The following is a 21,984-nucleotide window of genomic DNA, read 5'->3' as shown; positions in this document are numbered from 1 at the left end:
AATGTATTTTAATCTTTTAAGAGATTTCTGGCAAATAATTAAAAAAACTGGAAAAAACTAAAATTAACTAAACTATAAGGAGACGGAACAGCCAGTAAGATATCTTTTTCTCCTTTTTCCTCTTCAAAATTTGCGTACAAGCATCGTAGCATAGTATGTGGCAAGTTTGATTTGACGACATCGATCTCCATTTCCAGCCATTTGAGTGCGACGATACGCAGATGTGCCTATCATTTGTGTTATATTAGATCAACATAGAGTATATTGCATGGTTATAACAGCCGATCTAATAAGGTGTAAATTAGAGCTGGAATGTCAAATAATAGAACAAGTCATGGGGTTTAAATATCTATGGCATCTAGCTACGGAAAGTTTGAAACAGAAGTGAAAGATCAGATGAATAAAGCAAACAGAGCCGCAGGTTGCCTGCATGAAACAATATGGAGAAATAAAAACTTCGGAAAAGAAGTGAAAGGTATAATTTACAAAACAGTCATCACCAGTAATGACATACGCGGCAGAATCACGACCTGATACACAAAGGACAAAAAGAATGCTAGAAACAGCAGAGATGAAAATACTGCGAAAAATCGATGGTAATACACTGTGGGATACAGCTAGAAGTGCAGATATACGACGGAGATGCAAGGTGGACAACATTAATAACTGGGTGAAAAACAGAAGAATAGAATGGAACGACCACATAAGCCGAATGACAACAAATGGAGTAGTAAGGACTGTGAGAGACGGTTCCCCAATAGGAAGACGATCAGTGGGAAGACCACAAAAAAGATGGAATGGCAACTTACTGGAGGCACATTGAAAAACAGACAGTCATGTCTAAATAAAAAGAAGAAGAAGATGAAGAACATAGGGTATGGACAATCTTTTTGCGGGCCTTTTTCATTCAACTTTTCCCCCACTAGTAGCTTTTGAGGCGAATCGATATTCTTTCTTATAATGTGGCCAAAATATTTCTTGATTTTCTTTTAAATAGTTGTGCTTAGTATTTGAGTGATTTCTGGGCCTATGATATTCTTAGATTAGCATTCGCCTAGAAATAGACATTTCGAAAGCATCAGTTCGTGTCCTATTTTTGATATTTCCATACTTTTTAGAGTTTGGCAATAGCAGTTTTGTCCATACCGATCATTTTTTCTATTTCCTTCTCACAAATACAATTATTGGTAATTCTTGCTTCTTCTTCTTCCTCTTTATAAGCAACTCTGCTTGTTCATTGGCGGATTGGTACCTCTATGAAAGGTTGTTACTCCATCTTTTGCGCGGTCGGCCGATAATTCTTCTACAGATTGGTGATTTATCTCTTGCTATTTTGATCTCACGTGTCTCCCCCATTCTGCTTATGTTTTTCTTTTGCTTATGCATTCCTTTTTTCTATTTGGTGTCCATTCCTTTATACACTGTACGTTACATTGTCTTCTAATGTCTTCACTTCTCTTTCGATCTCTCAGCGTATTTCCTGTAATTCTTCTTAGTACCCTCATCTGTGCCGTTTCTAGTAGTCTTTGTGTTGTGGATATATCCGGTCTTGTTTCTGATACATATGCCTTAATTGGTCGTACATTGGCTTTATAAATTCTTGACTTCATCTCAGTGTTAATATGTCGGTCTCGCGATATAATGTTATTATGGACATCCTGCCAGTCTATTTGCTTTTTGTACTTTTTTTTATTGGCTTTAGGATAAGACCATGCGGCCAGAAACAAAGTAAGTAGTACATACATAAACATAATATATCTTATCTAAACTATCTAATTAGTAATCTAAGTTAAGGTTATCTAAGTCTGACCGAACTTTTTGTTAAGAATAGATATAATAAACATTTTTTTTTTCAAAGTGAATTTTTGTTAAATTAATCTTAATACACATTTTGGGATAAGGACAAGGGTCACACTTTTCTCATCCAAGGGTTTTTCTTAGCATTTTTTATTAATTATTGATTACCTATATACCCACCCCACACGGTAAAGCAGGCACGTAGGCAATCAAAAGGCAAGACATTTAAGGTTACATGCCTAATCTAGTCATTCTATAACTTAATTTTACAGTTATATAGGAAAAACCAAATAAAATCAAAAATACGTTTATCACTCAGTGCCAAAAGATACATAACATTATAGGGACCGTAAACGTTTAAACTTCTTAAATTTTTTGTAAGAATGTCCGACTGATGTGTGTACTTCTTACAATTAAAAAATATATGATCTAAGTCCGCCGTTTCATTGCAAATATCACAAAGATTGTTATCAATTATTTTTATTTTGTATAAATGTGCCGGATAGCAAGCATGTCCAAACTTCATCCGAGATATGGTTGTTATTGAATCTCTCGGATAATCGTAATTTTTAAACCAGTAATTTTTTCGAATATCGGGTTCTAGCAACGTATATCTTGTGCCTTTTGTCAAAATGGAATGTTTGTATTATTTAGACCATTTTTCATATAAATTATCCTTAGCAATATTTATTCTCTCATCTAATGTTAATAAGGGTGTCTCTCATCTATCTTTCCCTGCATTATGAGTCGCAAGATGCCATACTTCTCGCCCCGCATCACATGTCCGAGGTACTGTAGTTTTCTTTCAGGGTGGAACATCTTCTCCCAACTGTATGCTTTCTTTAGCCGCTTTATCAACTTGTTCATTGAATGTGATACCTGAGTGTGCTTTCACCCACACAAAAATAAATTTTCTAGTTTTTTGAATTTGAGAGAGCAAACTGTGAGAGAGACTATATGGAGAGTTGATTTGTAAAAGTGATCGTAAACTATTTAATACCGAAAGTGAATCAAAAAAAATTATGGAGTATGAAATGTTATTTTTCATTATAAATTATATAGCTTCAAAATAGCAAACGCTTCTGCTGTAAAAATTCATGTTTTTCTACTCAATTTAAATCTCTACTAACTGTACTTGCAGTGGGACAATAAACGCCGCACCTGTGCCGTATGGATCTTTTGATGCATCTGTGTAAATAGCAGTAAGTATACATTTGATATTTGTTTAATATCTGATTGATTATTTCATTATTAAGATATCTCAATTCAGAATATCTAGGTATAATTACCTGAATGTTCAACAATAAAACATCTAAGTTGACTTTAACTGTTGTAGGGGAGAAGTCTATTGAGTTTTTAAATCCTTCACATAAAGAAGGTGAGTTTCTATTGGACCAGTATGATCCTGTAAAGTCCTGAATATTTAGGGTGGAGATCTTTTGAGTAAGTGATGAATTTTTGACTTTGCAGTTGATTATCATTTTTTCTGCAAATAATTGCCTTCTCAGCTCTGATGGAGGTTCCACAGTTTCTACTCTTAACGGTTCAATAAGTTATTATTAGCACTGCCATATAGGAAGCTGCCATAATCTATAATGGACCTTATATTATATGATTTATAAAAAGCTTTTTGTACTTGATTTCTCATTTATTTGTCCAGGTCTCCGTAGCTTAACAATGTAATTCAAAGGTATTTTATTTTCATTACTTGTTCAATACTGATCCCATTAATTTGTATTTTACATCTGATTGGTTCTTTACTGATTACTCTTATTTCAGCCTTTTAAGATGAAATTGTCATATTTAATTCTTTTGCATTTACATATATGTTAAATCTGTGGACTACTCTTTGCAGACTATCTTTATCTTGGGCTATCAATATTGCGTCGTCTCTGTAACATAGTATTTTTATTTCTTTGTTTCATATTCTGTATCCTCTTCCTTTGTTGACGCTTTTGATAATTGCATCCATGATTAAATTTAACAGCATAGAACTCAATGAGTCTCCCTGTCTTATTTCGCTGCCTATGTATATAGGTTCTGTAAGTTGTCCATCTTTGTGTCTGAAGAACGTATTGTTTATTCGAAATTCGTTCTGAGAGCAAAAGGTAATAAGTAGTTCTCCATTTTCATTTTTGTTTCCTTCATTGAATCGTTGCTTTATTCCTGGTATAATTATGTTACCGACTCTTGCGTTCATGTCTCCTAAAATGTATATTATCTCATTGGCTGGTATTCCGTCGACTGTTTGTTGAAGCTCGTTATAAAAGTGGACTCTGTCGACTTCAGGTTTGCAGTTTTCTGGGCTATAAACTCTTATAATATTTATTTTTTGCTTCTCTAATTTGATCTTAGTAACTACAATTCTTTCTGATATGTATTGATATTCATATTATGTTATCTGCCCATTTTTTGTGTATCATTAAGGCCACGCCTTCTTTGGCTCTCGTATTTTTTGGTACACCACTATAGATCAAGAAGTATTCCCCAAGCCACATCTGCACTTTCCCTTTCTTTTTTGTTTCCTGGATCGCGCATATCTCTATCTTATTTTCTCTCAGTTCCTTTTCTAACTCCTGGTCTCTGTTGTTTAATGATTTTATATTCCATGTCGCAATCCTGAGTATATTTTTCCTATTCTTTGTCCTGATTCTCGCCGTTTTCATCATCTGTGTATCCGTCCTGTTCCGAGGCATCCCGTTGGTTCTTTGAGCATTGCTTAGTTTTACGATAGGTAGGTTGCTAACCTCTAAGAAGAAGAAGAAGAAGAAGTTGTCCATCTATTCTAACTAAAATTAACTTAAATATCAAGCAAACCTTAAAGAGGTTTATTTAAAAATTTTACTTAAAAAAAAGCCAAACGATCACTACCAGAGCCAATATATATGTTTATTAAATGTGTGCTCTGTTTGAAAAGTTACAGTTGTTTTCTGTCTACAAACACTGGCCTATTGACAAGCATGATATAGATCAACTATACGTTGAGAATGGCTGAGATTTACTCCTGACACTGTGTGTATTATTTGGCTATTAACTGGATACAGTATATTGTTTCTCTTGCAAGAATATCAAGTACCTCATAGAGATGCTAATTTGAATAGGAAAGCACACACAGCCTCATGTCAGAGATTTTGCCTCCGTCCCTCATTAGAGAACAAAAAGTACTAAATGTAATGAAAGTATAATAATAATGTGAATTAGTGATTACTGTATTGTGTAAAATAATGAATAGTATTTTTTATGTAGTAATTATTATTAGTATTTAAATAATAAAATATCAAGACAAAAAAATAACAAAAAAGAGGAAAGGGGATTAATAAAAAAGAAAATAAAAAGAAAACAACAAATAAATGAATTGATAGGTGTACCAAAGCCACAACTATGTTTTCTAAAATATTAACATCAAAATAACTAGAGACTTAAGGATACCCACCAAAAATTTGAAGGCAAAGATTTAAGGCAGTTTTTTCAGAAGAAAACAACGCCAACACAATAAATCAAGAAGATGAATTAGCTACAATTTAGGAAATAGGGCCTGCTATTATTGGAAGCTGTATAGAAGTAAGGGTTTCCCACCCTTTTGGAGTCTCGTAGTAGATCACCTTTTATGTGATTTGACAAACCGTCAGGTATCTTGACGGGATATCAGGATAGTCACAAATAAACACAAAATAAAACACATAAATAAAACGTATTCAGGAAAACGACTTAAAAACAACTGAAACAATTGAAAATAACTAAAACCAACCTGTTGCATTTACAGAACCAAAGAAACTTTAACTCAAAACGATTACAATGTATGATAGCACGGTGGACTAAAAAACAGAAGTCAGATACCAATCTAGATATTGAAACTCCTTTGAGATAAGCACAAAAAAGAGATCCTAGCTAGACATGGCGACAAAAACTCTAAGCGGCGTGTGGATACTTTGCAGGGAAAATTGGGGATATATCCCAAAAATCCTGAAGTTTATAACCAAGTATACGAACGACGTATAACTTTCTGGTGAATTAATTTACTACTAAATACAGTGTGGAAACCACTTATAGTTTTTTTATATCGTTTTAATTATCATTTTAAAAAATTACAAAAAACTCTAAGACAAGCCACCTTTTAAATATAAGTGTACGCTTTTTAACATAACTTTTAATTAAACATAAAGGGTACCCCCCGTTAAGATAGGCAAAATGCCCTCACTCCCAGAATTCAATTTTTTAAATTTTTTTACGTTCTGTGCAATTAAAAAATGATATAACGCGGATTTTTAGCTCGCCACCTTCCTTACCCCTCCCCCCACAGCCAAAAACGTAGATTTTTAGATTTATTTTTTTTTAGTTCGGTTGCAATTGATTTAAAAATTTCAAAAAATTCACACGTATAGCTGCGGCTTTTACAAAACATGTCCAATTTTTATGGACCAGTAGGTCGAGTGTACATAACATCAATTTTTTTTAACAATTTAAAACCTATAACTTATTTTTGGAGGGGGCTGCAGCTCCAATTTTTTTGTATTTTATGTATTTTATCAGAAGCTATCACTCTGATTTTTTTTCAGATTTTTCCGTCAGGTGGGCCATCTTGAAAAATCCGGAAAACTGTTTTTTTAGGGGTTTGTTAGGGATTTTATCCATTTTATAGACTGCAACAGAGATCAACTCAAGGTTTGAGTTAATAGATTATGTATAATTTGAAATAACTGAGTATTTTAGGATTATCAAAAATTGGGCAAAACACCTTTAACCTCCCAAAAACCATGTTTTTTGTAAGTTATGTAAGGGTTTTTGCGGGCTTAAAGATATTTTTTTAGATCGATACGGCCTGAATATTTTTTTTTTCATTTTTTTACGTTATATGTGATTAAAAAGTAAGACTAATCGCAATTTTAGTCCACCACCCCCTCTCCCTAACCCCACAAAAACGTCAATTTTTCTATTTTTTTTTTGTTTAGTTAAGTTGCAATTAATTTTAAAATTTTATGAGGCTTCTACAAAACATATCTATTTTTTATGGACCCGTAGGTCGAGTGTACAATACATATAACCTCAAAATTCCTTTTTTATTTTTTTAAAACGTTTTTGACTTCCAATCGATAATTTTTAAAAACGTCCAATGAATTGTACATCTCTCTTGCGGACGGCCGCTTCAATACGTGCTTAGCGCTCATTTTTAATTATTAAAAATAATAGTTAGTAATAAAATGATGACAAAAATTTCTTCAGGCTCTTGCAAGGAGGGCTTTAAACTTTGAGTTGGTCGCTTTATGACTTTCATAATAATAATTTTTAATCGAGTTATTAAGCCTTGAAAATGGCCATTCTCGCGTTTTTCAAATTTTAAATTGCATGTAACTCGACAGCAGTCAATTTTATAGAAAAATCACAAGAGACCTTTTTTGCTCAGGTTGATCCAGAGAATCTAAAACTTTGTCTGAAGTGAAAAAATAGATTTTTTTGAATTCGTTTAAAAAATTGTTTAAACAATTTTCCGACCGCGGTACTGCCTGGCACCTTGTTAATTTGTTATAAGGACCTGTTTTTGAGTAAGTTTGTGCAAAAAAATGAATCGGAATAATTAAACTAACGGGGACAAGCATACAGCGTGGACTATTTGCATTATGAGCCAAACGAAGATGGTTTGGAAAACATTAAAAGATAGATACTGTTGTAGATGCGAGTTGCGCAAACGGCAACATAACCATAGGCTGTTGTTCACATGTAGCTGCCATAATATAATATTTATCGCATGGAAGATATTTTACAAAAATCATCAAGCCAGCAGAATATCTTACAAAACTCTTTGACAATACAGATGTTATACCTGTAATAGACGAAGACAGCGATGAAGACTTTAGAACTGTAAAGTGTAATACCAACGAATACTCTCCGAATACTCTACGTGTATATACGAAGCTATATATTCTAGCACATGTTTGAATAATTAGAATATGTATAATGTAAGGTAATATTAGGGTACCTACTATATACAAACTAATGAACAAAGAACAAATGGTTTTGATTTACAAAACGACAAGAAGTATGATATATTAAAATAATGTATTTTTCTTAAATTGATTTTTCTCTTCTTAAATGACATATTTACTTTATATAAAAATCTTTACTTTATATAAAAATATTGCAAAAATTTGAAATGATTGTGTTAAATGTAGTTTACTTGAGGACAAACTGAGCAACAGATATACTGAGAAAAAATTAAAACGAAAAAATGATGATTTATTGGGCAGGTTGAGGGGGAGGAGGGCTAAAATTGGGCTAAGGCTTATTTTTTAAACACATCAAACGTAAAAAGAATGGAAAAAAAGTCAGGCTGTATTGATGTCAAAAAATATTAGGCCTGGACCCCGTGTACCAAAAAAAGTTGATTAATAGCAAGCTGAAAATATGTTAATAGTTTAACGGTGTCTAGTCGGACAAACTTTAATGTAGGTATGGAAACAGCGGAAGTTTTAATTGTTAAACGTAATTTTAATTGTGAAACGTGTCATCATGACAAGTTTATGATTGTGAAAACTAGCAGGTTGTTTTTAAGTTTATTCAATAGCAAACTTTATACAGGGTGTTTCATTGGGAAACGGAAATACTTTAATGGTGAATAGAGGTCACCAAGCCGGTTCTAGATATAGTAGATTTTTTGCCCTACCGACTTTTATAACCGAGTTACAGGGTGTTTTATCGATTTTGCCCATTTCTTTCCTAAGCCATAACTTTAGAACCACCCTGTATATTTTTTTGATATTTGGTACACATATATCTCATTCAAAACCCAAACGACCGACATACAAACCATAAGAAAAATCCAGGTCCGGATTAACAAAAAATTATAAAGTAATTGTGACCTTAAAACAACACCCTGTATATTGAAATTTTTAAAATCTGTTTGCATATTTGAAAAGAGCACAAAAAAGTAAGTTTAATGGTTCGCTTCAATTTTTCGGCCAGACAATTTTATGACTTTAATTTTGAAATTATATTGAATTTTTTAAGAACTTTGACATTAAAAAGCAGATATTATTAACTTTTAGTCATAAATTATTAAAGTTAATGAATAAATACTCATTTTAAAAATAATCAATACTTATTTACCACATTGGAACGACCCAATTACTAATGACAAGAAAAATCCAGGTCCGGATTAAGAAAAAAATATAAAGTAATTGTGACCTTGAAACAACACCTTGTATATTGAAATTTTGAAAATTTGCTTGTGTATTTTAAAAGAGCATAAAAACTGCGTTAAAAGGTGCATGTCAAATTTTTGCGCAGATAATTTAATTACGGCAATTTTGAAATCATATTGATTAATTCTGTCAAGGTCACAAGAAGCTACCAGAAAAATGAAGAACAATCCCAATGTACTTAGAAAATCGATTCGAAATATTTTAAAACGAGCAAGGAAATGCATCGAACAAAATGGCGGACATTTTGAGCAACTGTTATAGTTCAAATATTTTTAATTTATGTTAAATTGTTACGAATTTTTGTTTTATTAGATATAGCAGTTTTTTTAATTCTTTACTAAATCATTAAAATATCCAAATTCTCGCAATTCTAATTTTTAATAATGTGCATATAGCTACAAATCCAGAGAATATATGAAGCCAGCGTAGTAAATAAGTATTAAGTATTTTTAAAATAAGTATTGATTCATTAACATTAAATTATTATTAAAAGTTAAAAATACCTGGTTTTTAATCTCAGAGTTCTTTAAAATTTAAATATAATTTCAAATTGATGTAATTTAACCAACGGCGAAAAAATTAAAATAAGCCTTTAATCACAGTTTTTCATACTCTTTTAAAATGCGCAGACAAATTTTTAAAATTTCAATATACAGGGTGTTGGTTCAAGGTCACAATTACTTTGTTTTTTTTTTCGTAATCCGGACCTGGATTTTTCTTGTCATTAGTAATTGGGTCGTTCCAATGTGGTAAATAAGTATTGATTATTTTTAAAATGAGTATTTATTCATTAACTTTAATAATTTGTAACTAAAAGTTAATAATATCTGCTTTTTAATGTCAGTTCTTAAAAAATTCAATATAATTTCAAAATTAAAGTCATAAAATTCTCTGGCCGAAAAACTGAAGCAAATTTTCAAATTTTCAAATTTTTAATATACAGGGTGTTTTTTTAAGGTCACAATTACTTTATAATTTTTTGTTTATCCGGACCTGAATTTTTCTTATGGTTAGTATGTCGGTCGTTTGGGTTTTGAATGAGACATATGTGTAACAAATATCAAAAAAATATACAGGGTGGTTCTAAAGTTATGGCTTAGAAAGGAAATGGGCAAAATCGATAAAACACCCTGTAACTCGGTTATAAAAGTCGGTAGGGCAAAAAATGTACTATATCTAGAACCGGCTCGGTGACCTCTATTCACCATTAAAGTATTTCCGTTTCCCAATGAAACACCCTGTATAATATATGAAAAAATATTTGTCCGACAAATATACTGGGCATTTTAATACGTCCGACACGTAGAGCATGTCAAATGACAGGAATTATATTGGTGGTAAATAGTAGTTTGATTTTTGCATGAGGGTTTAATGAAAGGCTAACAACAATTGGAAATTCTCTCCGACAAAATACATGGGACGGTTTTCGTAGTCTGACGCTCGAAACGTGTAACCTGTTCAACAATTAAAACTTCCCCTATTCCAGTGTTCCCGTACATCAAAGTTTGTCCGACTGTTAAGCTTTTAACAAATTTTCAGTTTGCTATTAATAAACTTGTTTTTGATACACAGTATCCAGGCCTGTATGAGTAACCGCTCAAAAACCTTTAAAAAACATAGTTTTTGGGAGGTTTAGAGGTGTTTTGCACAATTTTTGAATATCCCTAAAAACCCAGTTATTTCAAATTATACCTACTCGAGTTAATCTATTTTAAAGTCGATAAAATGGAGAAAATCCCTAAAAACCACCGAACAAACCAGTTTTGCGGATTTTTGGAGATGTCGCACATTGCGGAAAAATCTGAAAAAGTCAGAAATATAGTTTTTGATAAAATACACAAAACACAAAAAAAATTAGACATGCAGCCGTCACCAAAGAACGTTATACGTACCTATTAAAAAACAAAAAAAAAATGAGGTTATAATATGTACACGCGACCTTCGGGTCCATAAAAATAGATGTTCTGTAAAACCCTCAGCTGTGCGTGTGAATTTTTTGTAATTTATAATTTACTAATTATTAACTATTCTAAATGGGAAATAAGCCACAATTTAACTAAAAACATGATTTTATTAACGTTTCAACGTCCACCACGGACGTCGTTGTCAAAATACAAAATATTAATAAATTAAACAAAAATGTTGTTGCTTGATAAAAAAAATCTTCTAATAATTTAATTTAATTTGACTTATTTATATAGATCGTCCCAAACCCTTTTTTTCAGTGCGTCACAGATTATCGAATTATCTCTATCGCATTACAGATGGAAAATAAAATCATTTTTTAGTTAAATTGTGGCTTATTTCCCATTTAGAATAGTTAATTACAAAAATTCCACAAAGAAATAGCTTCAGAATAACATTTACAATTTAATTGCAACCAACTTAAAAAAATAAAATCGAAAAATTGACATTTTTGGCTGTGGAGGAGAGAAAATTTCGGTGAGTCCTAATTTTTTAAAATCATATAGAACGTAAAAAAATAAAAAATATATTCAGGCTGTATCGACCTTAAAAAATAAAATTAGACACGCAAAAATCCATACAAAACTTTTAAAAAATATGGTTTTTGGGGGGTTTAAAAGTATTTCGCCCAATTTTTGAATACCCTAATATACTCAGTTATTTTAAATTATACATTATCTATTAACAAAACCTTGAGTCGATCTATGTTGCAGTCTATAAAATGGAGAAAATCCCCAAAAACCCCCTAAAAAAAACAGTTTTCCGGATATTTCAAGATGGCGCACCTGACGGAAAATCTGAAAAAAATCAGAGAGACAGCTTTTGATAAAATACACAAAATGCAAAAGAAATTGGACCTGCAGCGCCCTCCAAAACAAAGTTATAGGTTTAAAAAAAAGTTAAAAAAAATTTGAGGTAATGTACACTCGACCTATGGGTCCATAAAAAATGGTCATGTTTTGTAAAAGCCTCAGCTACACGTGTGAATTTTTTGAAATTTTTAAATTAATTGAAACCTAACTAAAAAAATTAAATCTAAAAATCTACGTTTTTGGCTGTGGGGGGAGGGGTAAGGGGGATGGCGAGCTAAAAATCCCCGTTATTTCATTTTTTAGTTGCATAGAACGTAAAAAAATTAAAAAAATTGAATTCTGGGAGTGAAGGCATTTTGCTTGTCTTAACGGGGGGTACCCTTTAACTGTACAGGGTGATTCACGCAAGTCTGGCATAGCCCATCATCGTCATTTTTAATGAAACATCCTGTATATTTTTATATTTTGAAAAGCTACTTAACAACCTAATATCAACGAACTATATCATGAAGGATCTATTATTGATAACACAGGGGGAAATTTTGAAATGATACAGCGTGGAAACTACTTATGAAACAAATTGTTTGAGATCTCATTATAAAATATTATAATAATCAACTTTTGAATTCAAATGTGAATTCAAATTTGAATATACAAGTTGATTCGGGTAAGTGTAGTATAGCCAATCATCTCTATTTTTAATGAAACACCCTGTATATTTTTATGTTTTTAAAAGGTCCTTAACAATATGATCCCAACGAGCTATATTATGCATAATGTATAACTTCCGTCAAGAAATGAAATACAAAACTCAAAATAAAGTTCGTTGGGATCAGGTTGTGAAGATGCTTTTAAAAACATAAAAATATACAGAGTACGTAAATCACCCAGTATATTTAAATTTAAAAGTGGACGGTATTAATTTATAATTGTCATTGATATAAGCGAGTTCCTGTTTCAATTTGGGATTTTTTAATATTTTTTTTGCTTCTCGAATGGCTTTGGAAATATCATCATCAAATTCTGACATAACTAATTCTATTTCATTGCAGTGTTCAAAGTAAAAAAAAACTGCTTCGAGCCAGGTTCCCCACCTTGTAATTACTGGTTTAGGTGGCAAAGGGACACCGGGAAGTCTTTCTTTATATATTTGCACCCTCAACGGAGCCTTTACAAAAACTTTTTTCATAAAATTTATAAAATTATTTACCAACGGAAACAGATTTCTTATTTCTTCAGCAATTCTATTTACCCCGTGGGCTACACAAGTGCAATGAATTAAATTAGGATAAAAAATATTTAAATTAACAGCAGCTTTTAACATATATGCCGCAGCATCTGAAAGCATTAAAACTATTTTATTCACTGGTATAGGGTTGGGTAAAAAGAGGTTTGTTAAACTATCTTGTATAAATCGACTTATTGTTAAATTGTTTGTTTTTTCCAATTATTTAACGGCAACTAAATAAGGTTTTCTCGCAAAGTTTTCGTTCAAAATTCCAATCATTAAATTAGCTATATACCTGCCGCATACATCTGTCGTTTCATCCACGATAATATACAAAAAATTGCCCTCTAACTCCCGCTTAATTTTTGAAATACATTCCACATAACATTTTTCCACAGTATGTTTTCTCAATGTACTCTCGTCCGGTAAGGATTTATTAAGATATTTTTCGAAAAAGCATTTAAAACTAGGGTTATTAACTTTATATAGAGGAATGTTGGATGCAATCATCATCTGGCATAAATCAAATTTAAATGCGTCTTCCTCCTTTTTTTTTTTGAACTGCTTAAACTATCCTGCAGAGATATTTGGGCTAACTTAGAGGAATTTAATTTTTCCAAATTACGTTTATGAAGTGGGGTTCCACAATGCTGGTCAATAAAGTACTTTTTTCTACTTGAAATCTGAGAATTAAAAAAAAATAATTAGGATTCTAAAACCGCTTTAGAATTTAGTTATGTTGTGGGACGAGAAAAAAAGAGAAAAAATAAAACTTACCGATTTGCCGCATGGTTTACAAAATGCTCCATCTCCTTCTAGAGAAAGTTCCGAATAAGGTGCGAACCATAGCCTTAATTTAGATGTCATCTTTTCACACAAATGTCTAAAACGTTTTAAAACGTGTTCTTTGTTTTTCGGTATACGCAACAAAACTAAACATTAGCATATAGCAATTTGTGACTAAACTCTGATATAGTAACCGACTGTACAACTGATAATAAACTAATAAAGCTTAGGGATTTCCAAATAGTTAACCCTCAAGTCTCGATCAAGTACATTTTTCTAGAAATCTGTTATATAAACAAACCATTGATATTTTATTTTTGACCCAAAATTTTATTATAGAATGGTTTAGCAATAGAATAATATCATGGGTAGTACCATGAAATTTTAAAAAAGGCACAAATAGGCGGAATTTACGAAAAAAGGCAAAAAGTGCAAAAAACAATTAAAATAGGCAAAATATATATAAACAAAAAAGGCATTTTGCCTATAATCCGAGCTTTGTGATAACGATGTAAATTTAAAAAAAATAATATATTTTTATTAACCCTAAAAGGTTACTTCAATAGTTAATACAACGTAGTTCTGATTTGAGAAATGAGTTAAACTTATTTATTAAAGGTTTATCTTCCACATATACACTTGTTTAACAATTATTATATAATAAAATAACTTCAAGTTATTTGTTATAGTCTTATTGTTAACTTATAGACACTTTTAGTTCTTGCAGATAGGACCTTGTGTACTTAGTTGACTGTTTTTTTTATTTCAGTTAGAACCTTGTTAACTTATCAACATTTAAAATTCTCTCAGATAGAACCTTGTAACTTACGTATTTCAGCCACCTGTTAATAGATGTCGGTGCTAGTATCATATTAAGACGAAGAACATAAAATAGAACCAAGTTACATAAAAATCTCAGTTTAGACAAAAATTGCAGATAGAACCTTGTTATTCTGACGCAACGAATTATTTAGTGATCGTAACTGTACATGTAACGAAAAACAAAAATAAAAATTAGAGCCATATCAAATACGTAAAATAATTAAAAACATCGTTACTCATTACTTCAAAAAATGACTGTATAAATTTACTCTTAATCTCAACACAAGCTTTCTGCACAATATTTCTCTTGTAGTCCAATTTGATGGCCATTAAGGCATACCAAATAACCAATTAACATCAAACTTTCACAACGGTATGCTCTCAAAATCTGACAAAACGATACAGAATAGAGAGATTATTATTGAGTGGACTGATGAGCCCATTATTGGTACTACATTTTGATACAATGCTGGTAATGTAATGAACTGAATAATGCACATTTTAACTTACCCTTGGGGAATACGTAACAAGCTTCGCTTAAACACATGGAATGTCACCAGAATTGAATAAAATAGAGTGAATTGGTTATTTTGCAAATTTTAGATGCATTCGGGACAATTAGGTTAAAGGTTTGTTCGCTTTAATCGATAAGAAACATCATCATACATAATTTTAGTGTTTACTGTGTTGTAATTATTTATTTAAATAATTTTAAACCTTATTCAATGTTCTTTGTTTACATATACAGGGTGTTTCATAAATAATTGGAAATATTTTAAGTATAGATTCCTGAATTCAAAATATGAAGCTTTAACCCAAATTTTCTTCTTCTTAGGGTGCCTGTTCGTTCCAAACGTTGGCGATCATTCTGGTTATGATAATGTTGTTGGTTGCTATACGGAATAGTTACGTTGAGGTCTTTCTATACCCTGCTCTCAGGTTAGCAAGCCAGGATAATTTTCTTCGTCCTGGGGCCCTTTTTCCTTCAATTTTACGTTATAAAATGCATTGGAGTAGCTCGTATCTATCTTGATTTCTCAGTATATGTCCCAAGCACTGCAGCTTACGGCCCTTCACGATGTTGAACCAAATCTGCGGATGTGTTCATCCTCTGTAGTACTTCTTCATTGGTGACTTTGTCTGTCCATGGTATCTTCAGAATCCTTCTATAGAGCCATAGCTCAAAATCCTGAAGTTTCGATAGAGTTTCCGCCTTCAATGTCCACGTGTCTACTCCGTATAGAAGCACTGAATACACGTAACATTTAAGGAGAGATTATTTTTGTTTTTAAGGTGAGGTTATGGCTCTTGAACACAGAGCTCAAAGTCAAGAATGCACTTTTTGCCTTTTCGATGCGACATTTAATATCTTGTTTATTGTCCCACGACTCATTGATTAATTATAGTTCCCAAGCAGTTGTATTGTGAGACACATTTCTCAGTTCTCAATTCTCATTTGGTTCACGTACATATTTGTCCCAGTTACGTTTTGCTTTCTGATGAACATTAGCTTGGTTTTGCTGGTGTTTATATCTAGTCCATCTGTTCTACTTGTTTCCGTTATGTTTTTCATTAAGTTTTGCAGCCCTTCTATGGTATTGGAAAACACTATTTTATCATCTGCTTAGGTTAGTCATTATTTTCAGGTCTCTTCCGTTAATCCCTGTCCTCTTCAGCACTTCCATCATTTGTTCATGCTTGACTCTATCGAAACCTTTCTTGCAGTCAATCAGATGCAGAAGCATCACAGCTGACGTTTATACATTTACGAATCAACACCTGCAAGCTAGATAAAGCCTCCCTCGTACCAACGGCCTTCAAAAATCCAAACTGATTGGACGCAATTTGTTCTTCGCGTTTTCTCCAAATCCCTTAAGTAGAATTTGGCTCCTTACTGACTTAGGCAGCCGCACATCAAAGAAACATGAAACGTAAATTACGTTTCATGGAAACAAACCACTGCTAAACAAATATATGTCCGGTTATGAAACTCTCCGAAAATAAAAATGTGTCATGAGCATGAATCACACTCGTTTCATTGGTAGGCGGACTTTGAGATTTGTTTAGCAGTGTTTTCTTTTCATGAAACATGTTTTTCGTTTTATGTTTCATGTTTTTCGTTTCATGTTTCTTTGGTGTGCGGCTTGGCTTACAGTTTCATGAAACATTGCTTCCTATTCATCATTAAGCACAGCTCTTAATTCCGTTATGGTCCCTGCATGATTTCTGTCCCGAACCCTTCGTTTAAGCTCATCCCTTGCATTTAAGTCCGGGCTCAACGCAGGCCAAGTTATTGTAGGTATACCGACCTAAATCTGATGGTGGAGACTCGAGCGGTATGAAATCGTGCATTATCGTGCTTTAAAGTAAAGGCATCACCAAAAAATGCCTCTTATGGGACCAAATATTTCTCCAAAATGTCTCTGATGTAACGATCCGCTGATAAACCTCCTCCACGTCCTCACGAGGTACGAAAATTACCTCGGTTTTCCCATCCATGAGAATGCCTGCCCAAATCATACAAGAACCGCCTCCATATGATACTTCTATAGACTCGACGCTTCTTGTCGTTGCTATGTAGACAGATTCTGCTTCTGTCGGAGAACAATACCTGACTCAATTGATAGCCTTGCCATCCAGCTGTTCGCGAGCAAATTCTAATTGCCTTTACTTTTTGGCTGAAGTTAGCTTGAGACTCGTAGCTGCCCTTTTTGGTGTCAGGTTCGCTTCCTTCAGTCTCCTCCTTACTGTCCAACCTGTAACAACACCCCGGACCTCTCTAAGCTCTTATTTGAAATTAGCAGCAGTCAAATATCGATTTCTCAGGAATTTGGATACAAAAATCGATCATCTCTCTCCGTTGATATCCGTTAAGGGCCTCCTCCTTATCAGCAGACATAAGATATAATCACATTAATCACCAGTATCTTTCCACTGATGATAAACTCGTGACACAGCTGATTGGCTTAAAAATCGATTTTCCATGACCCTCTGGCTCAGGCCTTCTCTCAATAATGCTACTGCTTGAGCTAATTTGACTGATGTTGTATCCATTTGTAATGCACTTGCAAACTTGGTTTAAGTGACTGATGTATTAGTGCGTTGCCATGGAAATTGAGAGGAAAGGGCTGTACACAATGTATCTGCAACGAATTATTCGGTCACGTGGTTCGCAGAGGTGATGATAATTTGCAGAGATTAATTATTGTTTCTGGAAACGTTCCGGGGAGAAGATCAAAAGGACGATCAACAACTAGATGGTCAGACCAAATTAAGTATTCAGCTGGAAACGCATTCTGCGAAGCTCTTAGAGCAGGTGAAGCTAGAGACCAATGGAAAAAATTGTTAGGAATATTGAAAGAAATCACAATCCTCAGTAAGGGGGAAACGACAAGATAAAGATGGAAGTTGATGCATATGATGTTAACTGAAACAAGTCGGTGCAGTCAATGAGTCAAATTCTGACCAACAATCTGTGTTGCATTCTTTATTTGTAATACATCATCCGAGTTATCCAAAAACACAACTTTTGTACAACTAAATAATGAGATTAATGATTAAAACGCGGAATATATGCAACATGTTTTTGTAAAAATATGCGCATATTTATGCATATTTTATTCATGAAAATATGCAAAAATATTGACTTTTATTACAAAATATGCAATCCAGTATGTAATAAAATTTAATGATGTAATAGAACAAAATAGGGTGCAAAAAGTACTATGTTCAAAAAATGGTTTTTATTTGGAAAAATACACATAGTAAGTAAGAAAAACATAGTCATATACAATTATTTACTATTTTAAAATGGTACAAAATTAGTTTACAATTTAATCATATAGATAAAATATATACAAGGCACAAAAAGTATTACAATATTGTACAATTTCTCGTTTGGAAATACTATAAAAGGCATTTACAACAAGATACTTTTCGAAGTTTTCCAGTAAAAATGATTGTCTTCTATTATTAAAAATGTGTTTATACATAGAAAAGGTTCTTTCAAAGTCTACTGACGTAATTGGACAATACTGAAGTTTTGCCAGTATACTATAAGGCCATGGTACATGTTCGTCAGAAGACTTATTTTCGTAGATATTTTTGACTGTTTTTAAAAATTTAAACCCTTCATTCTTTGTTAAAGTCACTTCCGCCTTGCTCCTTATTTGATCTCCAACTTTACCCGGAAAGTTGCCACAATTAGCCATAAAAGTTTCCATGGTACTAATGGACTCTTTCTTGGACTTAAACTTTGGACTTTCTTATATTTAATTGTCCACTCTCTAACGATGTGATCATATATGGTATAAAGCGAAAATTAGCTTTAATAAAAAATAAACCTCTAGCTACACTTGGACTTTGTAACAAGTCCTTATTTTGAACTACACTCTGATGCCTACACGGCATCAAAATGTTCAGCGTAGAATATAACCGCGTTAGTCCATGTTCCCCATCTGGTAATTACAGGTTCTGGTGGTAAACTAACTCCAGGCAGTCTCTCCCTATACATCTGCACTCTTAGAGGGGCTTTGATGAATACTTTTTTAACATTTGAAATTAGCTTAGTTACTAACGCAAATTCTGTTCCTAATGGTTTCTGCTACTCGGTTTATCCCGTGTAGAAGAAATGTAACATGCACCAAATTGGGGTAAAATACTTTAAGGTTCTGTCCTACGTTTACCATATAGGGTGCGGCATCAGATAGAAGCACCAACAACTTTTCTACTGGCATTGGGTTTGGAAGAAAGAAGATTGATAGAGACTTCTGTATGAATCTGGATACCGTCATATTATTGGTTTTTTCCAACTGCTTTGAAGCTATTAAGTATGCGTTTGTAGAATTATTTTCTTGAAGTGCTCCAATCATCAGATGTGCGATATATCTGCCACAAGCATCGGTACTTTTATCCAAAACGATGTAGAAGTTTTTCTCGCCAATTGAAGATTTTATTTCCTGAAGAACTGTCTCGTAGACCGAATGAATATTTTTCTTTCTGAGGGTCGACTCACCGGGAATGGTTTGATTGCAATGCCTTGTAATAAAATACACCGGCCACGGTAAATAATTATAGTCCGAGAGCTCGTCGCAGAATCGATGCATGACTATAACTAATTATACAATTCGATACTATTAATAATAAAATAACTAATAATACCATACGATTATAATAATAAGAGAATACAAGAATAATACAACACTTAACACATTGAAACATCTATCCCACTCAATACCTTTTCCTTTATCTTTACCTAAACTGAACTTTAACTTGAACTTTGTTTTTGATTTAAATTCTGATGCAGATTTAATTTTGATATTATTACCTAAGGTGTTGCAGTTGGAGGATTGATAAGTTGTTCAAAGATTAGTGTCTTCACATCACACTGTACATTAACCTATTATGTTATAAATACTTTATCATTATCATTGTTAGCGTTGTTGTACTGACGCCGTGTTATGATTTATTTCGCCTGGCAGTATGTTCAATATCAAATATTCATAATTCATATCCGATATTAAACAGTATATCTTTATCACCCGTATATCACATGAACCAATTTGTTTTTATATTTAACCATGTGCTGGCTATTTCATTTGTTAAATTGTTGCAATTCATAAGCAATGTTTTGGCAATTTACATTAATTTAGCTGACTAAATAAAAACCTTTGTTCTTTTGGGCGTGTGGGCTATGATCCAATTCATGTTGCCAACAAGAGAGAACATACATTTAGAATGATTCAAGTCAACCAGGCCAGATGTTCCTTTAACTTCATTCCTTCGAGTCACCTCATACATTCAACATGTAGCATGCACGGTAATTCGCATACGAGCACATATCGGTACAGCTACGTTCTCCTGGGGGTTTTGAGGTACCCCAGTGTCAGTCTCTATCAATAAATTATACAAGTGTTTTGGTGTTTCAATTACAGGCGATAGATCTCCGCTGAGCCCGAAGATTAGACATGGTAATAAAAATAAATAGTCCCTTATAAATATTGTATTGTTGTCTAATGACCACAGTGAGATCGGGTTAAAAAAAATTACCTGAATACGATCATTCAACTTGGAAATTCCTTAAATTCTGCGACCTTACCAGCGGGAACTGTTAAATATAATTTTTGGGTAAAGATGACCATAATATACAGGTAAATTTCAATGTTCCCAAAATATGCATTTTTTCAAAAACTGACAAAATATGCAAAATATGCACGTATGATGTGCAATTTGCATATTATCCGCGCTCTATTAATGATTATACACTAAATATTTTTAAAATACTTAAATGTATCGCTCAAAGTGAATTCTACCTTTAAAAATGCTGATGCACGCTGCTTCTTATTTACTTATTTAAATTCCTACTTTTATCCTCTAGCTAGTAACTAACTCAATTACTTACCCTTAGGGAAGGCATAACAAGCCACGCTTAGGCGTATGGTATGTCGACTGGATAATGTCACCAGAATGAGATAGTGCACTGCTATAAGTTTTTCCATATCTTCTGGCACAAACTTCGCGGTTAATACGATCGCGGTTACGAACGGTTAGCTTCATCAAAAACTTTTAATTGGAATAAGGATTTTTAAATTAGATTTTAAAGATAATCATAAACTTTAACTAAAGATTACTATATCTTTTGATAATCGCGACTAGTTTGAATTGGGTTATAACAATATCAAAACAAAAAGAAATTAATGAAATAAAAGCATAAGGAGTACTTTGTGTATCTCCATTATTATTAAAATTTTATGGGATTAAAAATTTCAATATTTAAAGTTCAAATTATTATCATCTCTTTTTGTTGTGAATACTTATATAATGATTAATGACTTATATGGGAAATAAGCCACAATTAAAATGAAAAAAATAATTTTATTAACGTTTCGACGCCCAAATCGGGTGTCGTTGTCAAAATACAAAATATTACTAAAATAAACAAAAGTGTTGTTGCTAAGCAAAAAAATTCTTCTAATAATTTATTTAATCTGACTCATTTATATTGGCAATTCAGACATATACAATGGATGCGATTTCTAATGGCGTATAGCACTAAAACATTAAGAAAAGGTACAGATTTATTCTTTCTTGTTCTCCTTCCTTACCAGCTCAGTAGGGAGTTTGTACGGTCGAATAATAAAAGAAAGAATAGAATCAGAATACGAAGACATGGAAGAACAAAGTGGATTTCGTGCAGGAAGATCGTGCACTGGTAATATATTCGTTCTGCAGCAGGTAATAGAAAAACGGAAGGCAAGGAATCTATCACTCAGCTATTGTTTGTAGATTTAGAGAAGGCATATGATACGGTACCTTTGAAAAAACTGTTTCAAACATTGACGAAAGTAGGTCTTAGTAGACAGTATGTGGATACTATCGC

General features: G+C 32.7%; 1 protein-coding gene across 1 annotated transcript in view; it reads right to left on the bottom strand.

The window, feature by feature from the left end:
* Positions 1-21,984, bottom strand: part of LOC126893020 (follistatin-related protein 3-like) — a 99,184-nt gene that overhangs the window by 29,891 nt on the left and 47,309 nt on the right. The gene's annotated exons all lie outside the window — the stretch shown is intronic.

The sequence above is a fragment of the Diabrotica virgifera genome, chromosome 10, assembly GCF_917563875.1.
Source record: "Diabrotica virgifera virgifera chromosome 10, PGI_DIABVI_V3a".
Classification (NCBI taxonomy): Eukaryota; Metazoa; Arthropoda; class Insecta; order Coleoptera; family Chrysomelidae; genus Diabrotica; species Diabrotica virgifera.
The sequence above is the reverse complement of the archived record's forward strand: the minus strand, read 5'-3'. Positions and strand labels throughout refer to the sequence as shown.